We start from the raw sequence: 16,683 nt of genomic DNA, 5'->3' as shown, positions 1-16,683 counted from the left end.
GGACTCGGAAACTGACATACGGCTGGGAGAGCGGTGTTCTGACCACATACCCCTCCATACCCGCATCCAGTGACGCCTGTGGTCTAGGGATGACACGGCGGCCAGTCGGTACCTTTGGGCCTTCACGGCCTGTGCGGGAGGAGTTTACTTTAGTTTTATAGTGAACTCACGTTGACGTCCCGGTGACCAAATTTGCCTGATGTAAATCCTATGGAATCCATCTGGATCGCTATCGGCTGCCATCACCGCGTACTCAAATCAGCAACCAGTTATTTACGCGAATTACATGGCCTGTGCGTAGACATCTAATGCCACATATCTCCACAAACGTACCAACAAACGGTCGGATCCATAGCATGCAGAACAGTGACGTATTTCGTGTGTATAAACAATTTAGAAGATAATTTGAACTACTTGGATTGATTGCAGATGCTGCTGTCATTCACTATCTAATAAAGTCATCAGAATTTCTAAACGGTTTACAAAATTATTTACATAAGATATCTGCATGGTGCGAAAGGCGCAGTTGACCCTAAACCATAAAACGTGTGAGATTCTCCACAGAAGTACAAAAAAAAATTCCATTAAGTGTCGGTAACAAAGTAAACATACAAGCGTAAAGGTTGCAGATTCAACCAAATACCTGGGAATTATAATTATGACAACTTAAATTGGAACCATCACATAGAAAATGTTTTAGGGAAGGTGAATTAAAGACTGTATTTTATTGGTAAGACACTTAGAAGATGCAACAAACCTACAAAAAGTCATGTCCTAACACGATTAAAGTTAATGAAACCGTAGTACACACATAAAAGCCCCTCTAGTCATCACAGAAACTATAGCAAATAAACCAGGCAACATATCCAGTCATGATCACGCACCACAGTACTATAGTTAAGCAATAATTTGTGGAGCCAGAAGCTTGAACATATTATCACCAGTTAGCTGTTCATTCAAAAGCTGGATCTACTAGAACAGCTGGAAATTACGATACGTAGCGTGGATAATCAGAACACACTGAATGAACAGCTAACTGGTGAGACAAATAACTTTTTCAAACATTTCACTGGTTTCTTTTAGTAACTACATTTTTAGCAATTGGCAGGATACCACCATTTCATGAGGTCCTTGGAACATGTATACGTTATCTGTTTGTATAGACATCTCTGTGACTTCCTTGTTTACTTGGGCGTGAGTTCACTCGCGTTTCAGTATCGTGCTTGGCTACGTGGTGTGTGGTATCAACGAAGACGCATGGGCGGTTTACGACGATAGAGGAGAGAACCATGTGTTAGATGTTGAACACCATAGGCGACACTATTTTAGAGTTTTTTATATTGTGACGACTATGTGGAGATGCACTTTGGAAGACACGGCTGCGACAAGGGAAGTAGCCACGATGTTTTAATTTTATTATCAATTTTGTTGTGCCTGGTGCATGTTCCATTTTAGCGAGTTTTAACAGGTTCTTTTACTTTTTATTATTCTGATGATGGAAGCTTGACTTCCGAAACGCGTCAATCTTAATGTTTTACACTATAAACAAGTGGTTGAGCTGATATATTTTTTAACATTGGCATTCACAACCACGACCTCCCATCCAGTATGGATAAAATCAAAATTAATACACTTGTTGAACACACGCAACTGAACATACAACTTATTGGATTACCGGTTGATAAATTCAAAGTTTGTGTTCTGCCACTCTTACGAGACAACAAAAGGATCAGCGGACTGTTGCGCAGCAGACACAATATACACTTCATTAGAATCACTGTCTGACATGCAGTGAGAAAGCTCACCGTCTATACTTAAACATACCAACTGTATGTGGCATTGCTTATCACATGCGAAACTCTTGGCTTTGTGGCGCGGGCCCTGCGCGCTGTCCTGTGTTAGAAACCAACGTGGACAGGACTTCCGCGACTGTGCAGTCTGCGCCGCGGCCTGGTGTTACTGACTTAAGACAACTAGCGACATCTGACCTGGGAAGAGGCGGGTTGGCACCTGAACTGTCTTAGTCTTGACAACAGATACTGCCAGTGCTTGAAATTCATGCTCGGCTACATCGACAATGTCTTGTGGCTAAATAATTGACAATACTGTGCTGAGGCCAAGGTTTGCATGCTTTAGTATGCCAGTACGAGTGCGGGAATTAGACACGTTCTTAGTAATCGCACCTCTCATTATGCTGTCACCGTAATTTAACCCACATTTTTTAGTAAGCCAAGATTTGACAGTTTGTCAACTAACTCATCATAATGGGCCACATGAGTATGGCGATCTGGAAACAGTTTTACTGCCATCTGGAATACGTCTAAGGCTACGGTGGAGAGAAAATAGTAAATACGCTGGGTACCTGTTATGACGTAGGAGTTAAAATGCGTCTTCAACTCGCCAATCTTCGCTTTGCCCCAGAAGCTCTCTGGATTTAGGCACTGGAACCGTTTGTTAAGTTGCTTCCAATTAAACAAGCTGGGGTGGCTGTCGTGGTGCTGCCACTATAGTTTCTTGCAGTGTTTGTAATAATTGTTGATTCCTTTGACCCTGAAATTTTATAGCTTGTATTAAAGACACATCCGGAAGGAACATTGTGAACGTTCAGTATAACAACACACACAGAAAAAAAACAGTGCTGCAGAAGAGTTAGTTACACTATATGCTATAGTGAGCTAATCGCGAGCTGCATTCTAGTCGACACTTTACTTGTTGTGTATGACTTGTTGGACACTGAGGTGGTAGTAATAATACAATTAATTAGAACTCTCTGAATAAGTAATACTTTATTAATTACAAGAAACCGTATTTTTGATCGTCTGTCTCACATGTAGATGTGAAACTGCACACGTGGACTTATTGTGCATAACACACTAAATAAGCCACTATTATGGAGTGGCAAATTGATACAAGTTCATAATGGTAGTACTGTGGCTTCACTAAAGCTACTAGCAAACACCATTTCGTAGCCACTTGTTGATGCAGTTCTGATAGCGTTGGCATGTAGGCATAGTTCGCAGGAGATGAAATGCATGCAAAATGCCACGCAGTCGGCTGGGGGAGCGTGGGGAGAGCTGCAGTGGTGGGGGTCGCTCAGAGCTCTATAGGGGAATTGCCATTCTAAACTGGAGCCTACACTCGCATTTTTTGTAAATATTAAGGGAGGCCCTCCACCGCCACACTTGCATGGTGACCATATAAAAATATCAAGAAAAAAATTTTGACATGGAAACCAGGGAAATGTGTAGGTTTTAGTCAAAATTCGCCATTCATGACGCTTCTCTGAAAAGTACAAATGTTTAACAAGTCAGTCGAGAATAAATCGCTGCATTTTCGGCAGAATTCTCTTTGGATACGAACGTTAGTATCCAAAGAGAATTCTGCCAAAAATGCAGCGATTTATTCTCGACTGGCTTGTTAAACATTTGTAAATTTCAGAGAAGCGCCATGAATGGACAATTTTGACCGAAACCTACACATTTCCCTGGTTTCCATGTCAAAATTTTCTTATTTTCCCAAAACACAGCAGAGTTTACAGCGTCCCACCTCACTAACATCTTATGAAGACATAATGGCGAGAGACTTCTGTAACAGTGGTTTATTAAGTTTATTAAGTGAGGAAATGATAAAAAGTAAAGTCAACAGCTTATGAAAAAGCACATCATCAGTTCAAAAAAAAATGTAATGTCTTCATATACATTGTTCCAAAACTCATAGCATTTCACGTTTCATCAGCTATCGATGGCCCTTAAAAATTACATTCTTTCACCGAAAAATTCTGTAGTTATTGGAATAACAGAGTAGATAATGAAGTTTTTCATAATAAGGATATGGTAAAATATTCTCCTCTTTACGTGCTATCATTTACCAAAATCTCATTTCGATGTCAAAAACCGTTTATTAAATATGAGGAATGTGGTGAATATTTCAGTTTGGCTTTATCGCTGGCGGCGCGATCGCAGATGAGTATGCTATCTCAGATCAATTTTCTCGATATTGGTGACAGATAGATACCTCTACCCAAGTCAAAAGCAAAATTCAATACGTTAGCTAAATTTCATATGCAACAACATATTATGCAATATGCACCAAACGCAAAATCATAGTTCCCCGTATTTTTCATTGCACACTTTTCCTAAAATCGTGCATGTCCTACTTTCACGTGAATACACGGTAACTATGACCATTAACGAAATTATGGGCACACCACCATGAACCTAACATGTAAACCTGTAATCAAAGCAAAAATTTTTTTTACCCAATAGTTTCTGTAAAATTGTTTGAGAAAGATTCCAGGGTGCGAGCCTCGATTCTGTACAATAACTTACTGCAAATAGGCAGGATCCGACCTCGAACAGTACTACCCTCTCGGTCTCTACCGACGCTATTTCAGGGATGAGGCGCGGAGGTGGCGCCTCTGAAATCGGGAAGCAAGGCTCCTTCCCAGCATCTTACTGGCGCCTCGTGATACCGATTTGCTGTGCGGTATCCCTACAGTAGTCGATACTTCATGCATCGATCTCGATACTCGACGACACCGCATGTGTGTGGCACGCTTGTATTACTGGATGGAACCCAAAATGATGTTACTTCCATGATTGCTCAGATTAATAGTTTACACGACTGAATGAAATATGCAATGAGAAAGGAGATACGCAAAGGTTTGCGCTCTTTACACGTTAAAATTACGAATGTTAGGCAACAAAATAAGTTTGGGATTTGTTGCAAAGATACATCGGATTTCATAGCACATAATATGCCATGTCACACAAACATGGACAAAAAGGTATATTTCCAGTCCATGCTGCATCGTGTTACTAACATTCTATTAGAAAGCCACGAGATAGATAAAGAAGTGGAAATTTTACAAGGTAGATAAATAATTGGAAATTTTGCGATAGATAGCTCAAAACAACCGTTTCAAACCAAAGGTAATGGATAAAGTGTACGCAAATAAATTAAAGAAAAGTAGAGCAGCAACATACATGGAGACTCCTTGCTAAATATGAAGATACGACCTGGAACCTTATATTGGTAAAATTTCGGACAGGTTTGTTAAAAAAAAAAACAGAATTAAATATCAGTATACATACTGAGCATACACGGGATAGGTTGACGCGCCACACAAATAACAAAATGGACCCTTGTCATGGTCTGCGATCAACAAAATTAACTGTAACAAATGATAAAAATTTTGTGTAGGTCACTTGGGGCCTACTTTCAACACCAGTTTTAAATAGCACGCAAGGCTGGCTAAGAGCAATAACTACAACAGATTTTAAAGAGACCATCCACACTATTTCAGAGTTCATCAAAGCACATACAAGGAAGAAAGGAGGAGTTATTGATGCAATTGAGGAGATGGAAATATACGAGCTAGCTAAAACAGAATGATGACTGGGTGTTGTGTGATGTCCTTAGGTTAGTTAGGTTTAAGTAGTTCTAAGTTCTAGGGGACTGATGACCATCGATGCTAAGTCCCATAGTGCTCAGAGCCATTTAAACCATAAAACAGAATGGGGCAATAAGTTGAACGAACAAACAGAATTAAGTTACGTGTCATTTTTACAGAATTCCAGCCAAATATTTGAGAAAAAATGAAACGGCATAAATGTTGTAAATAAGTACCCAGAGAGTCTGCAATTACATTTTTATTATTATATGACAACTTACAACCTCGACATGATTGTGAAAATTTTGAATCTGAATGCTTGAAAATGTTTATTTTTAAAGTTTTGACTTCATTTTATAGAATGACTCACTGTATGGCATGACTTATGCATGAGATATTTTGTCTGTACAAGCTGAAATACGTTTATAATAATATTTATTTATTTATTTATGCATTTATGCATTTATTTTACCATCAACATAAGATACATAGTCGTGAGTACCATGTTCCAGGGACATATCGATAGGTGCGGTCAATTGGGCAGTGGTAGCTGTCGGTATATCTATGAAGAGCTCTTACTTTAAACTGGTCAGTGTCGAATCAACCCAGGTAGGATAAAGGTTATGTGCGATAAAATATGAGTTTTAATATTTACGTAGGTATGACACTACGCCAGTAATGTTATTTTTAAAGAACTGACGAATATGGAACCTTGTTCTCGCTCCTGTATGCTACTACAGCGGTTTCATATTGAAATGACGTGTACGTTTTTGTGCGTGTGTGCGTGTGAAAGTAGCAAACTGCCGAAATCGTCTGGTAGTGGTATAAAGGACTGTGATTTTATAACACCCAGGGCGGAAAATTGAATTTTACTTCACTAAATTTGCGGTTGTCTCACCCGAAATGAAGAAACCTACATAATAAGACAGCTGTCTCCACTTTTTATACGAAACAAATCTCTCACCATAAGCTGCTGACTGTTTTAAGCATATTTTTAATCCATCCAATCATATTAAATAATAACATTCGCTGTATAAAGGGTAAGAAGAAAACGTAGGGCATTTAATTGCGACTTTTTTTATATTTTTTACATACAGTGACGGGACATAAGGTTCATTGAAACAAAATAGTGATGTTGCGTCCCAAAATTCATGTTACTCGCTGCCATCGGAGAAAATTTAGTGTCTGGTACAAAATAATGAAATAACCTCAAGTACGGCTCTCTCTTTGTAGCAGGTTATTTTTACAGATTGTGAGTATGAGGAAGCCCGTCTCACTTCCCAGAAAGCTTTAATTCAGTCATGTATCTAGGAATAAAACTAGTCTCGTTATTTAACAGTGCAATCAGGTGATTGTATGGAACGCTTTGATATGAAAAGACCTTCTCTGTGTGAAAATGTGCGTCTTCAGTTGCCAATTCCTCGTGCTTAAAAGAAGAGGCTTCTGACTTGCAGAAACATCTGTTTCGCGCATAACAATATAATTCAGTAGTCGGACTACCATCATATCTTTTTATAGGTATACAAAAACTCTTTATACGGTAATATAAAGTAAACTAGTGCGAAAAATTAGTATTATATACATTAAATTTTTATCGTAATATCAGTTTGGTGACGGAAGAATGTTTATGTAAACTGAACAGTTATAGCGGAAGTAAGGAATCAGCTTAGTGTTCGCCTTAGAAAGAACACAGAAACGTATAATACCTATAGAGGACTGATGGGTGGTTTCTATCGCAGAGAATCGTTCCTGTATTTCTGTCGCACCTTACGTCACAAGCTGGTGTGTCCGTCTCTTCCCATGTGCGTCCATAAACAGTGGGCTCCATGTATATAGAGTACTTCATCACACTCTTCGTGATTTATGAATGCTGTAATCCACCAAATTACTTAACAAACCAATCCGACAGTCGTCTACTGTAACGTGTAGAAAAAACTTACACAATCTTAATTCCAACAGACAAGCCAGTACTGGTCCCAATGTTCCTCCAGACATGGGTGTAGAACCACTGCTCATCTGATTACTAAACGAAGGAAGTAATGTTAGTGTTTTACTTCCATTCACGACATTATTATAAATGGAGCACAAGCTCGAACCGGACAAAGCGGAGGTAGAAAATCCGCTAAATGAGAAGATGAGGACAATATTTAACAAGTGCATTTGATTAGGTTGCCAGTGTTATATTTTTGCATAAGTTGGAAGATTATGTAATTAGGGAAAATACACATCAAAGGTTAATTTCGTATCTAGCAAATAGGATTCTGAAAGTTGATTTCCAACTTTAACGTGCAAGGAAGAGAACTGAATTTGCCTACTGTTTTGTGAAGTGGTTGTTTCTACAGAGATCTGGTCTAAGTTCGCCTGCCGAGGTGGCCGAGCGGTTCTAGGCGCTTCAGCCTGGAACTGCGCTACCGCTACGGTCGCAGGTTCGAATCCTGCTTCGGGCATGGATGTGTGTGATGTCCTTCGGTTAGTTAAGTTTAAGTAGTTCTAACTTCTAGGGGACTGATGACCTCAGATGTTAAGTCCCATAGTGCTCAGAGCCATTTCTGGTCTAAGTCTATTATTTTTTCTAAAGGAATGTATTGAACATGGCAGACGATTCTTTTGTAATACGAAGCAAGTATGATTTTGACAAATGTGGAACGTAATGTAAATGATTTAGCAAGTAAGTTAGTAGGTAACATCGGATTATAGGTTAAAGAGAAAAAAATGTTGCTTATTTGCCACAGAACACAGTGCATGAAATTTCTGACACGAAATTCTCGTAAAACCGAAATTTTTCTATCACAGATAGAACATATAATAACTGAGGTTGAAAAATTAAATTGTCATCATAGATGAAAAGTATCACAATCAGTATCTTGTGCTAAAACTGAATGCTACTTCCGTCTCCATAAAATCTCCACTGAAAGCTTCTTTGAAATGCTAAATTTGGGTTCCTTTGTCTACTTTCACTGTATTTCGAGACAACTCCATGCATTCACAAAATATATTATCGTCCGAGAAAAGACGTTCATAACTATGTGCGGTGTCAGTTTGCAAATTTTGTGCAGGCCATTGTCCAAGTTGAAATGCGTCAGTTTACTCTGACCTGACTCGTCTCATTTTATTTCATTTATTTAATTCATTTTCGCATCGGAGAGAATCTCGTACACGTTAAATATAGCAATGCTGGTTATGAACAACCCCAGTGGTTACAATGATAAAGCCGTCCATTCCTGTTTTAACATGTGCTCCCAACCGGGTAACTATTCGGCGTCGAATTTTTCTGTAGCTGGATGTGTGCTTCGCTTAATGAGCTGAGGAAGCGGCAGGCGATTTTCGGTGACGCCCGAGTAGGTCAGAAAGGTCAGGTGCCGCTCTAAGAGAAGTGCCACAGAGTCAATGTGACCCGTGCAGGGCAGATAGGCTGCTGGCTGTTTTGTTTATACCTTCCATCGACCGCCAGTGGTCACAGGCGTTTTCCCTGAATACGGTGGTCAGCACAACATTAGAGGCATTGACTCAACCTTAAAATGCCGATATAATGACCAGCGATCAACGTGGCCCTGGGGAAAAAAAACTACCAATTTTTAAATGCCGAAACTACGCAATCCAAGCAAGGTTTTATAGAATTTGGTTCATCACGACCGCATCCTTCCTAAAAATCAGGATAGTGGGACGCTACTGTGCCTTTTTCGTTGGAAGAGAAATGGTTGAGTTCGTTTTAGAATCGAATTTTTCCATTTATGGAGGTTGAATTGCCGTCAGCCGCACACTTTCTCCACCCAGGGTGAACTCCCTTCCATGCAGTAGAAAACGCGGGAAAGAACTCCACTGTCTGTCCCTGAGCAGTTACCAGAGTGTGGGAGATAGCTGTCTGTTTTATGAGTATTACAGACTCGGAAGAGTTCCGGATTGACTAAATTTAAAAACAACTGAAAGAGAGGAAATTTTTCTTTAACTTTTAGGAACTGTGTTCACAGAAACACAATAGCTGATAAAACTTTTACTGGAAGGGGAGTTTAGAAGTTTTGTTAGGAACATTTTTGCTGGCCAGAAGTTAACGGAGCCTTTCCGTTGGCGAAAGACAGATTATATGAACTTCGAAGGGAGCAGAGAGGATGCAGCTCTGCCAAGGCCAATCTGGCTCGAGAGCTCTACGGGAACACATGGGTTCCACATATCTGCAAGAGCCCATTGTTTCTGCAGCTTTTTCTGTGACTCTGGATGAAGATGGAGTAACTTCTGAGAGGACACTGTATCCAGCGACCAATCTGTCACTATCCGTCCACACTACTCCATCGTCCAGCTTAAATCATGGTGGGAATCCGCAGCACACATGACTGCGACCGAGTGTTATCAATCGTTCGGTAGGCACGTTGTTTTGACTCCGCTGCGCGACAGTTTTCATTACCATATTTGATTCCATAAAAAGCGATCTGCCTCTTGGAAGGTCCAAATGATTCAGATCATTGTGGGTGCCAGAAGGTATGCCCCTTCGGTTGGTGCCTTTCAGAGTGTTTTGGAAATGAAAGATTGTCACCTCTGTTGCATATTCCCTCATGTTATATGTATCGATCCACTCAGTAGGAGCAGCACCATTCACTCACTGAACACCACGCAGGAAAATGTTTGAATTTGGTTAGTAATTTCTCAACAATTGTACGAAAAGGTCTCCATTTTTTCTGTAAGTAACATTTCATGTAGAACTGAAAATTTGGTGTGAGCCACGTATTTTCAAATTTTAGTTGAAAGTTTTCGTAGTGTTGCACAGCATTTCACTGTTTTCATGCTTTTCTTTTTTTGACATTTTACATTGTTATCAACGAGCTGAGAGTTACGTGATGACTTTTACCGTGGCTGGAGAGCTTGGCACACATAATCGCATGGATCCAGAGGAAGAATGATATAAAAGAAATTAAAAACAACAATGTATATAGCTTAAACACTAGTAAACCTACGAGCCTTTCTAGTTTTGAGATAAGTTTTTAAAATTGATGCATTTGATGCTCAAGTATTCCGTTATATTTATTGGCACTGAAGTAACATACGATCTTTGAAGTTCTCGTTATTGATCATTGCTTCTTTGCTATACCTAATTACACAGGATGAGTAAAAATTATTAGATAATTTCATAGAGCAATAATTTCGCCGACAATGATCGGAAATGCATGATCTTAACACTTTCTCAAAGAAGGGATTTAAAATTTTTTCAGCGACCTCAAATATGTTCTATGAGAATCCCATGCGTAACATGGAAGATTTCCATTACGTCTGGTGTGATATTCTCGATTGATCTGGTAGTGCGTTTAACTTCCGAAATTGTCTTAGGAAATGGATGGATGTTACCTCTCTTCTTAAATAAACCACGGGAAAAAACAACCAACTAAGATTTCCGGACTGTAAGTTGGCGCATTTCTAAGTAAACGTAAAATGTTGCAGCATAACCTCATATTTCTCCTCGTCGTTCATAAGACGTGATATTAACAAAAGTGCTAACACGTGAATATACGTCATGGTTTTCTCAGCAGAAAATTTGCGAATGGTTACAGATCATTTAGAAACAGCGCAAAGCACTTTTTTTGGGCTTTTATCGTCTATATTAATGACAGTGGGAATCCCTGAAGACATTTTTTTCTATTGAGTCTTGCAGATGAATGAATGTTCATTCATTACTGAAAACGATTCGTTGTGGCAAACCATCTTTCCTTTCGATAATAGCACTAAAATTCTCTCAAAAGACTTGTTTCTTTGCCAAATCTTTAGGCTGCTGTTGGTATACCAATGACCCTCTGTAACGGTTTCTGTAGACGCTTCTTCACTTTCGGTAATGGTATAACAGTTTCCGACTCTCCAGACTGATTTCTGCAGACTCTCATTGCGACGTTATCATTAATGTCATATTATCCTTCTTCCCAAAATTCTACAAGAGTACTGTCTCATCGCATGTAATCAGTCACACACGAGGTACCGTCACTCCAAGTAATAAAATTATATGAAGATGGTATCTGTTCTTGTCCGAAAGAACAGATACCATCTTCATCTGCACATACAGACTAGAAAGTTACACAGGTACACCAACAGCCAAAAATGGAAATATAAGTAATCCGCTATATTCCACACCCATATCGCAGACGTCGATTTTGCAGTAGGATTTTGGAACATATACTATGTAAGTGCATTATGAATTACCTAGAAGAAACCGATCAGTTGACACATAGCATGGATTTAGAAAATATTGTTCTTGTGAAACATAACTACCTCTTTACGCACATGGTATAGCGGTTCTAGGCGCTCAGTCCGGAACCGCGCAACTGTTGCGGTCGCAGGTTCGAATCCTGCCTCGGGCATGGATGTTTGTGATGTCCTTAGGTTAGTTAGGTTTAAGTAGTTCTAAGTTCTAGGGGACTTATGACCACAGATGTTGAGTCCCATAGTGCTCAGAGCCATTTGAACCATTTTTTTCTTTACTCACACGAAGTAATGAGCACTATCGACAGGGGATCTCAAATTGATTCCACATTTCTAGATTTCTAAGAGGTTTTTGAGACTTTTTCACAAGCAACCGCTGACAATTTTGTATGCCTGTGGAGTATCGTCTCAGATGTGCGACTGGATTCGTGACTTCCTGTCAGGAAGGTCACAGTTTATTGTAACTGACGGAAGCTCGTCGAGTAAAACGATATCTCGCCTTGCCAAGGAAGTGCTATAGGCCTTCTGCTGTTCCTGACATCTATAAATGATTTAGGAGAAAATCTGAGCACACCTCTTAGATTGCTTGTAGATTGTACAGTCATTTACCGTCTAGTAAAGTCATCAGAAGATCAAAACCAATCGCAAAGTGATTTACATAAAATATCTGTATAGTGCGGAAAGGGGCAATTGAGTCTAAATATTAAAAAAAAAATTAGTCCTTCACATGAGTACTAAAGAAATTCCGTTAAATTTCGGTTACTAGATAAATAACATAAATTAAAAGTTCTATATTCGGCTAATTGCATATGGACTTCAATCACGAGCAACTGAAAATGGAATCATTATATAGAAAACGTTGTGGGAAAAGCGAAGCAATGACTGCATTTGACTGGTAGAACACTTAGAAGGTAAAGCAAGTCTACTATAGAGACTGTCTACACTATGGTTGCCCGTCCTCTGCTACAGTACCGCTGCGCAGTATGCGTGGGATCCTTACCGGATAGGATTGACGGAGCGCTTCGAGAAAGTTCAAAGATGTACAGCGCGTTTTGTATTATCGCGAAATAGGGGATAGAATGTCACGGTTATGATACGTGAGTTGGGGTGACGATCATTAAAAAAAAGACATTTATCGTTGAGGCGAGGTCGTTTCATGAAATTTCGATCTCAAAGATTCTCCTCCGAATACGAAAATACTTTGTTGACACACACCTTTAATAAGGAGAAATGATCGTTCTGATAAAACAAGAGAAATCAGAGCTAGCACGGAAGAATTTAGATGTTCGTGTTTCCCACGGCCAATTCGAGAGTGGGAAGGTAGCAAAGTAATCTGAAGAGTGATCCCTAAAATTTCGGGCGTGCAGCAGCATAAATTCAGCTTTTTCTTCTAATATTTCGGTTGGCGGTGATTCTATTTAATAGAGATAGCGGCTTCATCTTGGAAAATCATGGAATCCGGCAATTTCTGCAATTAAATCACAAACACGTCGCGACGGTGTAGCTCTCCGTGACACATCGATATCACAGAGTGTATCGACTGGGCAGCCATAGATTTAATTTCCAGGCATATGTTACACCTCTTTGCCGTCTATCAAAGTCTCTGACGCCCTGCGTATCTTTGGCCGCATGCCCAGTCGTTCGGTCATTGAGTTTAAAAGGACGGAGCAAGTGCTGCAGCGTTAGTCACCTCGGCTCACTCTGAAGATGGGTGGACGGTATTCAGTCGAAATATTAGAAGTAGCTGAATTTATGAGGCTGCACGCTCGAAATTTTATGGAACAGTCGTTACGCCGTGAAAACATGAAGATGCAAATCTGAAGATTGTTCAACGGACGCTCTGCCAGGCACTTCAGCGTGGTCTGTGGAGTAGTCATGTAAATGTAGCTGTTCCAGTTGGAGATATGCCTTGTCTGACGCTAAAATATTGAGGCTGGTGTTAAACTTGATATCCGAGCTATCCGCCAAAGATAAGTGTCTACTGAATACAGTAGCACCTCGCGAGTTAAGCGACATTTAATGTGTATCAATAATAGGTGCAAGACGCATGACACACAGCATATCGGAGATTAGACAGTGTCTATAGGTGGAACTTGAATATCGCAAGAGAAATTGTTTTACACGTGTAAAACACCGCACAGGATGGCCACAGGTGTTTGATGAATGGACGTCACGTCGCATCCGGAGAGCCATACGGGGTGATTGACGTTCTACTTTGAGTCAGATCGTCGCTTCTTTGGACGTGGGTTGTCAGGAATCCATTTTTACCAACGCTATTGGGATACACGTGCACCCTGTAGACTTCAGCAGTCTCCTAACGACTGGTGACACTGTGCCTTTCGTCAAGTCTTGGCCCGGAAGCATACAGGGGGCGCACAAATATATGGAAAAACAAAAACACTACACGTTAACATGTCTAATGCGGTGTAGGTAAACCGTTGACATTCGGAACAGCTTCCAGTCGCCTCGCAAAGGATACGTACAGGTCTGGTATGGTTCTCAACGGAATCTTATCCCATTCATCCTGCAAACTAGCGACAGGTTCAGGTAACAATGATAGAGGTGAATAGCGATCACGCACACTCCTCTCCTAAGCAGACTACAAAGGATTAATTATTTTGAGATATGGTGCTGTGGTTACCAGGGGAGATGCGGCAGTTCATCCTCGTGCTCACAGAAGCGGTAGTGGACGATGTGAGCTGTGTGAACAGGGGCCCAGGCATCTTGGAGCGCAACATCATCACTGCGGAACAATCATCATACCGTGGGATGAATCTCATCTGTAAAAATGGTCACACAGCCCTTGGCAGTAATGGGACCTGGCACAGTAACGACGGCGCCCATGGAAAACCAGGATATAGTTGCCCAATCATCACCGAACCCCCGCCAAAATTCATTATTGGGACGGATACTCGACCAGAACTTAGAAACAGTGTAAAACAAGACTCATTAGACCAAATGACATTCTTCCATTACTCCATAGTCCAGGTTTTATGGCTCCGGCATCAGGTTTCCTGTTACGGGCATTTGCATCACGTATGAGTGGTTTTGGAATTCCACCTCGCCCTGCAATTCTCTTCTAATGGGGCTCCCTTCCTGTTGACTTGGTGCTTAATGGGTTAGTGAATGCGGCATTCATTTCTGCAGTCACTTTACCAGACGCAGAAGTATGAAACCGGAATTTGGTTGCAATAATTACACGTCTGTTGTTTGAAACTGATAAACAACATTTTATTCAAAATAATCTCCATTGCTATTTATACATTTCTCCCAACTCTCCGGCGGGCTATAATGCCATGACAAATAAACAGTTCTTCTTTTGAAGTGAACCAGTCAGCGAGCCATTTTCGGACATTTTCATACGAACTGAAGCTTTGTTCAGCGAGAGCGTGTCCCAGTGATGCAAATAGATGATAATCGGACGGAGCCAAGTCTGGAGAATAAGCCGCATGCCCTAGTATTTCCCAACTGAACGCCCTCATCGTTTCCCTGACCTGTTTTGCTAAGTGTGATGGGTCTTTATCATAGATAACTATGACTTTATGTTGCCTTTTTCCATATTCCGGCCTTTTTTTCACGTAGTGCTCTATTTAAATTGGTTATTTGCTGTTGGTATCGATCAGTGTTAACTTTTTCACCAGATTTTAGCAGCTCGGAATAGATGACCCCCTTCTGATCCCACAAAACACAGAGCATTGTCTTCTTTCCAAAGCGATTTGGTCTTGCAGTGGATGTCGATGGTTTGCCTGGATTCTCTCATGATTTACGACGCTTAGGATTATCAAAATTAACCCATTTTTCATCACCTTTCACTATTCTATGGAGAAACGACTTTCTTTTGTATCTAGCGAGCAGCATTTCACAAGTGGTCTCTCGACTCGCTTGCTGTCTGCCACTCAGTTCATGCAGAACCCATTTTCCCACTTTCTGTGCGTTTCCAATAGCTTTCAACCGAAGAAAAATGGCTTTCTGCGTCACATTCAGTTGTTCCGCGAGTTCCCGTTGAGTTTGAGTATCATCTTCGTCCAATAAGGCCTGCAATTCGTTGTTTTCGTACTATTTCGGTGGTTTCCCGTGCTAGTCGTTTCTCACGTCAAAATCATCACTTTTGAATTTTTTTGAACCGCTCGAAACACTGCGTTTCCCGAAGAGCATGTTCGCCGAAAGCTTCGACAAGCATTCCATGCGATTCTGCAGCAGTTTTCTGCAGATGATAACCTAACACTAACGCTGTCCGAAAATCGTAGTTCGTAGGCACAAAATTCGACGTGTTTACGGATTTGAAACAGATACCGATGTATGAAACTTGGGTTACTGAATGTTGACATTCGTCGTCAGTCGTTACAGAAAGCAGATGGCGCTGCAGACGCGGTCTCACGGGCCCTACACTGACGGCAAGCACCATCTGTAGGGAAACTCCGGTTTCGTACATCTACACCCGGTGGCAGCTGTCATCCTCTTATTTTTCGACACAGTACTCTTCAGTGACCGTCTGTGATTTATCGATCACTCAATGCACAGTTTCTTCCTCGTTGAGACTTAGCAGATGATGTTTTTCCGCTTTCACTGTATGCAGTATCAGTCTTCGATACAGTTCCTGGTGCCTTTATGTACACCAACCACGTCAGCTACCTTTGTTATGGAAGCACCAACAATCTGCCAACTTTCGAATTCACTTAGCTCCGACATAATGCAGGCACAACTACACAGAACTCTGTTCTCACCACGACTGACACTTGCAGCGTATTGAGGACATAGCGCAGGTGCCGTACCTGGTGAGATGTAAAGCGCAACCTGAAGACTGGGCTAACATCTTTATTTATGTTCAAATATGCACTACTCGCTGTGTTTCCATATTTTTAGCCAATCCCTCTGTATTTTATGGATAGTCCCCGAACTACGCAAGTAGCGTGGCACGATTTCTATCAAAGGTTATTTTAGTTTCGTCAGTTATTGATTGGTAATTCAGGCTTAGTAATTGTGACAATGTAGATTGCCCATCAGAACGGCATGCTGAGTGTGCTCATTCGTGCGGATAAACCACTACAGAACATGACAGGCATCTTACTTAATGGTGACACAAACCTTCTAGGGAAAGCCGTATTTTTCAGCCA

The 16,683-nt window shown here is 40.7% G+C and overlaps 1 long non-coding RNA gene across 1 annotated transcript in view; it reads right to left on the bottom strand.

Annotated features, from left to right (window-relative positions):
* The window catches only part of LOC126298383 (uncharacterized), a 454,333-nt gene that overhangs the window by 122,521 nt on the left and 315,129 nt on the right, over positions 1-16,683 (bottom strand). Inside the window, exon 2 of the long non-coding RNA XR_007552600.1 lies at positions 2,363-2,550. This is a non-coding gene — a long non-coding RNA (uncharacterized LOC126298383). The remainder of the gene's footprint in view (positions 1-2,362; positions 2,551-16,683) is intronic.

Source organism: Schistocerca gregaria, chromosome X (genome assembly GCF_023897955.1).
Source record: "Schistocerca gregaria isolate iqSchGreg1 chromosome X, iqSchGreg1.2, whole genome shotgun sequence".
Lineage (NCBI taxonomy): Eukaryota > Metazoa > Arthropoda > Insecta > Orthoptera > Acrididae > Schistocerca > Schistocerca gregaria.
Note: the sequence above shows the minus strand (reverse complement) of the source record. Positions and strands in the feature narration are given on the sequence as shown.